This window comes from Rhineura floridana, chromosome 9 (assembly GCF_030035675.1).
Source record: "Rhineura floridana isolate rRhiFlo1 chromosome 9, rRhiFlo1.hap2, whole genome shotgun sequence".
Classification (NCBI taxonomy): Eukaryota; Metazoa; Chordata; class Lepidosauria; order Squamata; family Rhineuridae; genus Rhineura; species Rhineura floridana.
The window spans coordinates 84,029,405-84,040,581 of NC_084488.1; positions in this window are offsets into that span (position 1 = coordinate 84,029,405).

Below are 11,177 nucleotides of genomic sequence, written 5' to 3' on the forward strand. Positions count from 1 at the left end.
GCAAGTGCCCCCACACTGGGGTTGCCAGGTTCTTGGCCTGAGACTGATCCTGTATCTTTAGGAGAAGAGAAAGTCAGCCAAGTGCAGGTGTTCTTGCAATACTGTAATGGGAAAAACCACAAGGTGGAATTCTCCCTTCCCCCTGCACACCTTTTAAAGATACAGAAGACCTCTTGGTTGCCAGGCCCGGCCTCCAAGCGGTTTTCTGTATCTTTAAAAGTTGTGGAGGGGGGAGGAAGAATTCCACCTGGTGGTTTTTCCCATTACAGAGTTGCAAGAACACCTGCACTTGGCTGACCTTCTCTTCTCATAAAGATACAGGATCAGTCTCAGGCCATGGACCTGGCAACCGTACCCCACACGCAAGGAGCTCACCCTCCACCTAATATATATTTGCCTACCTAGAAATATACCTTACCCCTTCTGTGCCCCCCCCATTTTTTTCTGGTCACTATGCCCCACCAGAATTTTTTTTTCTGGTGCAGTTGCTTGTTTACAGTCTTGGACATTCCATGCCAAGTGCTCTAATGTAAATAATAAATAAAATTTAAATAATACCTTAAAATACATAAGCATTATTTTTGTAGACTTGCCACAGACATTCACAGAAATGAGCATCTGAGTTGAACATACAGTTCCTATATATCAAAAATCTACTCCAAAAATTCTCAGCCCATACCAAAATCTGTCAGCTTTGGGTAAAATATGACAGATGTCCACCGTGAATCAGGAAGCGTTCAGTGGTGTTATACATCAACAAGCATTTATGTATTCTTCTGATTATATATATTTTTTTTACACTTTCAGCATTCTCATAAGGCTAGTTTGGACAATATATGAAAGGGTTGATCTAACCCATTGTGTGTATTGGAGTGATACACCATCCCTGGTTATCCTCACAGGAATACTCCATCCAAATATAGTGTACATGTATACATTCTGTGGTTGGATGGCTGTTCCCACATGGCTGCATGGCAATGGTGAAGGCTGGGACATCATGCCAACCCCACAGTAGGCTGGACTAGTGCTGTTACATATAATCCACATTCCAGGATACAAATTTGACCAAGTGGGAGTTTAGAGTCCGGTTTCCTCTTCCTTTTCTTAGAGTACGTCGTGTCCTTGTTGCAGGTTGGGCTTCCACGTTAATTTCTCCTGGATGTTCTGAATTTTTGTGCTCTTGTGATATAATTTGCCTACAAGAGACTTGGGCTGTTAAAAACATCTACTTACAAGGCTTTCAAACTTTTGAACTTTTTGCTAAATCAGCAAAAAGTAAAGGCAGACCAAAGGCTGGCCTAGCAATTTTAATATCTACAGCTCTGGGTGCCAAAATTGAAAATTTATCTCCTTGTGATAACATAGCTATTGCAGCTTTATTAGACCTAAATTCTTCTCAGATCTTAATAGTTAATGTTTATATTCCACCGCTTTCTACAGAGTCTAAGGTCTTATCAGCTTGGCAACAGTTGGAAAATTTTATAATGAATTTAGAACTCAAATATCCAAAAGCTCAATTTATTATATCAGGAGATCTAAATGCCAGAATAGGCCCAAATAATGACACACTGGCTACATCTCCCTTTTGGGCCGATCAGAACATTGAATATGAAATCCCACACTATAACCGTAGTTCTAAAGATCAAACAATAAATTTTGCGGGTATATGTTTGACCCAAATGGTATCTCGCCAAAACTTGATAATTGTCAATGGGCATAAAGAAGTCGATTTTTCTCCAGAATATACCTATATTTCTGGATGAGGATGTAGTGTGGTCGATTATATATTGCTATCCCCTCTTTTGTTCTCACATATCTCCAACTTTTTAGTTGGAGATAGATTGGAAAGTGACCACCTCCCTCTACTATTTAATTTCCCTAACTGTAAAACTCCCTGCCTCTCTCCAAAATCTGCACTTGATATGACTAAAACTGCAGTCCAATGCAAGAGGGTTCATTGGAATGAACATACCTCTCTTAAATTGGAAAATTTCTTAACTTCCCAAAAGGCCTTTAAGTACAGGACATCCATAATCGAATCAAACTCAACCACGGAGTCTATATTGGAATATTTTGCATTAACTTCTGACCTAGTCAAATCCCTAAAACCACCCTTCCGTCCCTGCCGTTCAGGAAAATCGGCATATCCCAAATGGTTTGACAGGGAATGTAATGACCTAAAGCAGAAACTAAGAAAATCTTATAATAATTATAGGAAATCTGGGGCAAGCTTTCTTCCTCCTGATTATTATACAGCTAAAAAAGCTTACAAAAAACTAATAGCTCACAAGAAGATGGTAGCGTTGCAGGAAAATTGGAAGTCCCTGATAAAGGCCTCTCAAATCAATGATTCCAAACTCTTCTGGGCAATAGTTACTAATGCCCTAGGATCGACTGTTCCCCTAAAGTGCCCTATTTCCTTAGAGATTTGGGAACAACATTTTTCCACTCTTTTTACAAAAACCAACGGAAATTTACATAAGTCCTCGCTGCTGTTTAATCTCAATACACTACCTGTTTGGCCCCCGATTGAACAAGCAGAGGTTGTTCTTTTGTTTAGAAAGATCAAAAGAGGCAAAGCCCCTGGGTCTGATGAGATTATACCGGAAATGATAAAATCTAATATTCAATGGTGGGCGCCTCTACTCACATCTCTTTTTACCAAAATTAATTTGATGGGAATTATCCCTACATCTTGGCTTGAGGCAACGATTATTCCGATCCATAAAAAAGGTGACAGGACAGATCCAACAAACTATAGGCCCATTAGTCTTCTTTCTATAGTGGGCAAGACCTACGCGAGCCTTCTAAATAATAGACTACAATCCTGGTTAGAGCAAGAAGAAATCTTGGGGCAGGAACAGGTAGGTTTTTGTAAAAACAGATCTACTAACGACCACTGTTTAGTCTTAAGACACTTAGCCGAAACATATTCAAGCGGCTTTAAGAGAGGTCTTTTTGTCGCCTTTATGGACCTCAAAACAGCTTTTGATTTCATTCCAAGAGATCTATTATGGGCCAAATTAAATAAAACCACAATTGACAAGCGCCTTCTATTTTTAATCAGCCGACTCTATCATGGTACCTCTTTTAGGGTACGTTCTGGGTCAAGCGAATCCTTGTCAAACCCCATACCAACAAATATTGGAGTCTGTCAAGGCTGTGTCTTAGCCCCTGCTCTTTTCAACCTCTTCCTCAATGACCTGAGCTCTAAATGCACTGCCAAAAATCTTCACTCACCCAAAATAGCAGAAGTGAGCTGTCCCCTACTGCTTTATGCAGACGACACGGTCCTAATGTCCTTCTCGGAAATTGGACTCAAGCGACTTCTTAATATCTTCATGACCTACTGTAATGAAAATTCTCTCTCTATTAATTATAATAAGTCAAAAATAATGGTCTTTTCAAATAGACATTCGAAGAAACGTTGGATAATTAAAGGCCAAACGATTGACCAGGTTAAGAAATTTAAATATTTAGGAGTTATATTTTGTTCTTCTCTTTGCTGGTCAACTCACATTAAGTCCGCAATTAACGCAGCACATAACATCTCCAAAGCCTCTATCAGATTTTTTTACACAAATGGAGGGAGATATATTCCCGCTGCCATGAAAATTTTCAAACTCAAAATATTACCCCAACTTTTGTACGGCTCTCCAGTCTGGATAACAAACTTTAACGGGAAAATTGAAGCGGTTCTTTCAGGGTACTTGCGGGCTATATTTGGCCTGCCTAGATGTGCCTCTCCAGCTGGCCTCCGTCTTGAAGCGGGAATAAATTCGGTAGAATGCACAGCCTGGTCGCAAGCATTTAAATTTTGGACCAAAATGGCTTATTTTGGTCCCTCCTTGGGATACCTGAATCTAATATGGAAAGATCCTTTCAAATGCTCTTGGTCCAAAATTTTTAATGAAAAGTTAAATCGCCTAGGCCTGTCGCACGATCTATTGTCCTCATGGGATTTTATGAAAGCTAATTCTATTATTACCCAAAGAATAGCTGATTTAGACCGACAATATTCTTTTTCAAGGGCCAAAACTTCATCTTCCCCTCTTTTCCTGGATTTAACTTTTCGTTTTCCATCCCAAGCCTCATATTTGGAAGAACTAACGTTCCCTCACTATAGATTTCTGTTTTCCCGAGCAAGGTTTAATTGCTTACCTTCTTTTTATTTAACGGGCCGTTTTCAAGGCATTCCTATAGAGTTTCGTCTTTGCATATGTAACTCTAATCTCCCAGAAACTGTAGAGCATGTACTCCTTGAATGTGAACTATATAGTGACGCCAGGATTAAACTTATTGTGCCACTTATTATAAACTTTTCTGAAAGATCCTCAAAATGGATAGCTCGGCACCTTTTGTTAGATAAAGATAAATTCATAACAGAGCAAGTTGCAAAATTCCTTTACATAGCTCAATCGGTTAGGAAAAGACAGACTCAAAAACCATAGTTCAATCAAAAATCATAATGTTTTAAAAGTCTTGTTTTATTTTGGTCTTCTTTCTGTATTACGGGTCTATGACTGTAAATTTTAACAATAAATAAAATAAACATATAATCCACACTGACTAATAGTACTTTGATCCTATTCTGTTAGACCGCATTGTGTATCTCATCAAATGCCACAATATCCCTTTTTGCACTACAGTTAAATAAACATGTATGAGAAAGACTCGGTGCTGGTGCAGCTTCAAGAATGGAAATTCCTAGGATGCAGTGCAACATCATTCCAAATATGTAACTGAACTTTAAAGCCACAAAATTCATGATGCAGTGTAACTACAAGTGAAATCCTATGCATGACAACATTATGCAGAGCAGCTATAAGAGAACTAGAAAAGGTCCTCAAATGCAAAGATATATCACTGAACACTAAAGTCAGGATCATTCAGACCATGGTATTCCCAAACTCTATGTATGGATGTGAAAGTTGGGCAATGAAAAAAGCAGATAAGAGAAAAATCAACTCATTTGAAATGTGGTGTTGGAGGAAAGCTTTGCGGATACCATGTACCGCAAAAAAGACAAATAATTGGGTAGAACAAATTAAACCAGAACTATCATTAGAAGCTAAAATGATGAAACTGAGGTTATCACACACACACAGGGCAAAAATTTTGACTTGTTGATGGCAATTATATAGGATAGGTGTGGAGAGCCTTTGGCCTTCCAGGTGTTGCTGAATTACAACTCCCATAATTCCTGGCCATTGGCCATGCTTGCAAGGGCTGGTGGGAGTTGTAGTTCAGCAATATCTCCAAGGCTACAGTCTTGAAGGCACATGAGGCCAGCACCTTGCTGAAGCTAAGCAGGGTCAGGCCTGATCAGTGCCTGGATGGGAAACCGCCTGGGAACCATATGTAAGCCGCCTTGGGTTTCTACCATGAAAAGAAAGGCGGGGTATAAATGTAATAAATAAATAAATAAATCATACTTTGGACACATCATGAGAAGACATGATTCATTAGAAAAGACAATAATACTGGGAAAACAGAAGGAAGTAGAAAAAGAGGAAGATCAAACAAGAGATGGATTGATTCCATAAAGGAAGCCACGGTCCTGAACTTACAAGGTCTGAACAGGGTGGTTTATGACAGATGCTCTTGGAGGTCATTGATCCATAGGGTCACCATAGGTTGTAATTGACTTGAAGGCATATAACAACAAGAAGATTTATATGACATAAATAAAAAAAGAGAATTATGGATATGCACCGTCATTGGGCAAACTTTGCTATAACCTGCCGGGAGGAAGGGCGGGATATAAATCAAATAATAAAATAATAAAATAATAAAATAACCAGCAAATTTTCAATGGAAATCATTTGCTTGGATCCAGAAAAATACAATTCATTCTGCAATGAATTTATTTAACATAAAATAAAGTTTTTTCTTCCCCTCTCATTATGGTGGCGTTAAGTTAAGCCAGTGTAAATTACCCTTACTCCAAACTCCATTCAGGAGTCGGCCTATGAGAAATAAAGCCCTATGAAGAGAGACTGAAAGAATTGGGCATGTTTAGCCTGAAGAAGATAAGACTGAGGGGAGATATGATAGCACTCTTCAAGTACATGAAAGGTTGTCACATAGAGGAGGGCCGGGATCTCTTCTCGATCATCCCAGAGTGCAGGACACAGAATAATGGGCTCAAGTTGCAGGAAGCCAGATTTCGACTGGAAATCAGGAAAAACTTCCTAACTGTTAGAGCCATACGACAATGGAATCAATTACCTAGAGAGGTAGTGGGCTGTCCAACACTGGAGGCATTCGAGAGGCAGCTGGACAGCCATCTGTTGGGAATGCTTTGATTTGGATTCCTGCATTGAGCAGGGGGTTGGACTTGATGGCCTTATAGGCCCCTTCCAACTCTACTATTCTATGATTCTATACTGCCAGCTGAGCTGGTCCAAGCCTGGCAAGCCTTTAAAAAATAAAGTTTGACTTAACACCACCCTTTCTGCTGGCGTAAGTTCCAATAGGTTGCCAAGTTATGCGACTGAGGGCTTGTCCATATTTCAGCATTATTTAACTTTCAATCCACATTTTCCCCATTTGAATTAGACCGGAGTAGTCCACACCCACATGTATTAAAATATGAATATGAGGAGCAACTTTGGTCTTTCGTATTCAAACCAGTAGGCATTCCCTTTTGTGTTTGCCCTTGCCTTCTAATCTGTTCATTGTATTACGCCACTTACCAACAGGGCATATGCACATACAGCTGTGCCTGTGCACCTTGCTGTTTTTTGTTTGTTTGGTTTTAAAAAAAGAATTCCCCATCCAAGAAGTGTGCAAAAGCACAGTTGGGCAATTGTAAATTGGCCTGTGCAGTTCTCTGGTTTTGTGCAAATCTGAGGAATCAAAGGGAAAATATCCTCGTTCAGAAGCACACCAGAAATAGTTACGACCGCAGCTGGAAAAGAAAAGAAAGCACGGAGGAAGTAGTGGGCATGGAAACGGGAGTATCAGAAAGTGATGATTGATCAACCCACCCCAAAACACTGAAACAAATTGTCTGCAACTTCAGAACAGTCTGAAACCTGATTTCCTCCAACTAATTAGATTTTCCCTGTATCGGGTAGACCCGAATTAACAGTGGAAAAGAGTTGAGACTGGTGCTGTTTGTAGGTAATGTCATGTAGACTACACAAATTAAATGGGAATGCATACAGCAGCAAACCCACAATAAACTCTGGTATGGACAACCCAGAGCTGAAAGAGGTTTGGAATAGGTGTAAGTCTTTCCTTGCTCTATCCCACTCCCATCACACACCCTGAACAACCCTTTTGGGGGACTCACGCTGGTGTATGCTCTGCTACCTGAGCCAGTATAACCCCAGCTGAGCCAGGATGATAGAGTTCACTGGTTCAGCCAAGACAGACCAAAATCTGTCTATTCTAAACTGATTCATCCTGGCAGATGTTGAATTTGGATTGCACTGTAAATAGTTACAGCCCGTGTTTTGGTAAAAAAAAAAAGGAGGCACCAGTGCTCATACCTTGATAAAAGTACCATGGGTACCAGCTAGAGTTACCAGATCTCTGGTTTTTGGCCAGAGTCTCTGTTTTTTTGGGGGGCCCTCCGGCTCTCCAGCTACCACCCCTTAATCTCTGGACTCTCAGCTTCAATTTAAAAAAACAACTAAGTTTCTAGGTGGTCTGGTTCCCGAGATATACGCCAAAACGTCAGCCCCCCCGCAACTGTTTAATCTAACTGATACGACGCTGAAGTTGGTTCCTAGTTCCCAGTTCCTTATTTGCTTGAAAGTTCAAAACACTAAAAAGGAAGAGTTGACAACTACAGCAACTTCAAACCAAACTTAACATGTCTCTGAACCCCAAAATATATGTTGGGGTACCCTGTATGATATATCACTGTGATCGGGGGACTCTCCCCATCAAGAATAACAATACATGTATGCAATCAAAATCATCAGGCTTCTGATATTATCATAAATACATAATGATGTCATAAAATCATAACAAATAAGTAACTGGGGGTGCCCACCCCAAACTCTGCTCTGGGACAGTAATTGTAACGGTAATTACTACTTTTTGGGGCCATGTAACTGTAATTGTAATTTATTACTTTTTAAAAGTAATCTTCCAAGCTCTGATTAAATGTTCCCTACCCAGGCTCCATCTTTTAGCTGAGATGTCTAGCTTAATTTCCAGTCAGATATTTTTTTTAATTGTATGGTCCAAGCAACTGTGTTTGATGTTTAATGTATCATGCTTAATGACATCACTTGGGCCCGCCCCATGACATCACTCGGGCCCGCCCCTAAAATCTCAGGTTTTGGGATGTTTCTGACCTGGCAACCCTAGTGCCAGCACAAAGCACAAAATGGCTGGCATGGGCAGCAAAAAAAGAGGAGCTGGTATTCTATACCAGTGAGTACTGTCACAAAAATACCCTATCAGCTTTTTCCTGGGCATTTATTTTTAAACCATGGCCACACCTTTTAAATTAATTTGAAGAGAGGGTGGTTTCTGGGCTTCCCACCTTTATTTTCTTAACACATCAAGATGTGTTTGATGAGCATTTGTTGCTATCTCCAAATGTTCATAAAGTTCATTATCTCACTCTGCAAGTGCAAATTAAAGCCAGTTGCTATTCTTAATTTGCTCCCTGCAATGCCTCCTCCCACAGAATAATTAAGGAAAATTTAGAACTCCATTACTGTGATCATGTTTGTCTCACACCGGAGATTAAATGCTTGGGCTCAGGTACAGTAAGGCTTCAATCCAATGCACACATACTTGGGAGTAAGTCCCATTAAAGCCAATGGAGCTTACTTCTAAGTAGACATGTACTGGATTGCAGCCTAAATCTCATAAACCATAATCAAATGTAGAGTTAAGCAAGCTTAGGGCCATTAAAATCAATGGACTTAAATGCCCCTGACTTTGTTGGGAGTATGGCTTTAGTCACACTGCCATAATTAATGAATTTACAGTGTTTATCTCCCAAACTTCCATCTTGACACAGTTCAGAATGTTGACGTGTGTGCGTTGTTGCGTGAAACAGCATACATTACGTTGGAGTTAAGTTGAGCAAGAAACTTCTTCAGAGTATTAGATCATGTTAAGAGTCTTTATTTAGACATTATGGCCAAAGGCTTAAGAGTTTCTTCAGTCACCCCCCCCCTCTGGTACATCTCTCTTCAAAGGTAAACACAGAAGAGAACCTCTCAGTTCAGAGGCAATACACAGAAGACCAGCCTCACAGTTCAGAGGCAATGTTCAGAAGACACAACTTACAGACTCTGTTAGAACTTTCCCAGTTGCTATCTCACGTTACCATGACAACCGCTGGCCTTGGATGTCTGCTCACTCTCAGGCCAAGAGATAACAGTTACTTCTCCAAACTTGCAGGCTTTATGGAAAACAACTAGAGACAGTAATGCCCATGGGTCACAGCCCAACATACCCCCCTTTTTTTTCCATTAAGACTGCAAATACTTTCCATTGCATCTATAACTTTTCCATTTCAGCAATACATTTCTACAATACATCTTGCAATACAGTTCCAAATTACATCTCAGTACATTACAGTACATTTCAGAACATCTCTGTACATTTAGCTAGAACTTTATTCAATCAAACTTTGGCTCATTCCAAGCCTTGTCACCAGTTTGCCAAATTTCTCCTCACACAAAGGCTTGGTCATTATGTCAGCCACCATGTTTTGTTTCTTGCTGCTCCAGTCAATGCATGACCCGTGCCACATCACAACTATGCCAGAGGTTGACTTACGACTGCTCAGCTCCCCTGCATGATCTGCATCCACAAAACATTCAAGACCTCCTGTCTTTGCTCCTGACAAAACCAGACTCTTTGTCTTCGTGCCTTTCAGATTTACGTCAAGATCTGGTTTAAATGTTTGCGCTTGTGTTTCTGGACACCAAGCTCTGAAATATGCATTATCTTGTGCTCTAGGTGCACGTTTGCCACGTCTCTTACCCTGTGGCTTGTAAACTCGGCTGCAATGCACTCTTTCAGGCATCAGCCTGACTGCATTACATGAATACTGTGGCTGTGTGCTTTTAACAGCTGTCTTCTTACAGCTCTGACCGTCATTCTCTTTCCGCCCCATTAAACTCAAGTCATCAGCACACTTCACACCCATGGACATTCTAAACAGCCCTTGTGTCATAAAACCCTGACAGACAACTTTGCCTCTTCTCTGCAGAAAACATTTTCCTCTATCAAATGTTACACAATACCCAGAAGTCACCAGTTTTTGAACTGATAAAATATTATGAGCCAATTCCGGAACAAACAAACATTCTGACATTATCCCAAGTTTATTAAATCTCACCAGTCCTCGGGCTTCCACCCTTTTGTGTGATCCACCTGCAAGTAAAACAAAGTCCTGCTCATCTGTAGACGTGTAAAACAAACTCCTGTCTTTGATTAATATATGGCTTGCACCGGTGTCAACAAGCCAGTTAACAGGTCCTAAATCTTGAGACTTCTGTTTACAAACAAAGTTCACACTGCCGCTATGCGTCTTCCAGCCTCCGTCCCTGGAGTTTTGCTTGACTGCACAGTCTTTTCGGAGATGCCCACGAGCCCCACAGGCATAACAAGCCTTTAACAGCTGCTGCTTGTAATCCTGTTTGCTTTCGGCTGCCTCCTCCGGTTCGGCACTTTTCTCCTCCTTGCTTCTGACAGCTTCCATCAGCTCGGCTCTCTGCGCCTCCTGCCTCCGCTGCCATTCCTGGGACAAATCCTGCAACGCGTCCCACATCTTTTTAGCCGACGGCTCATCTCTCACACACATCAGTTGAGAATCCGATAGAGCCAAGATTATAAACGCCTGCGCCCTCTGATCTTTGCGCTTCCAGGCTGCGGTCAATACCGCCGGGGGTGGTCCATCTATAATGTCCCATAAATCCTCTGTTATCAGCAAAGCCCGCATCCTCGGCTTCCAGCTGCCATAATTCTTTTCCATCAATCTTTCCATTGGCAAGCCTCCCCCAGACAGGTTTACAGCCATGTTGCTCACCTCCGTCTGGTACAATCAATCAAGTTGCCCTCTGGAACTCCGTCCGCCATTCAGACCAGCAACTTACTCCCGTGTAATGCGCTGTGGATCTGGGCCCATAACCCCTGTTGACGTGTGTGCGTTGTTGCGTGAAACAGCATACATTACGTTGGAGTTAAGTTGA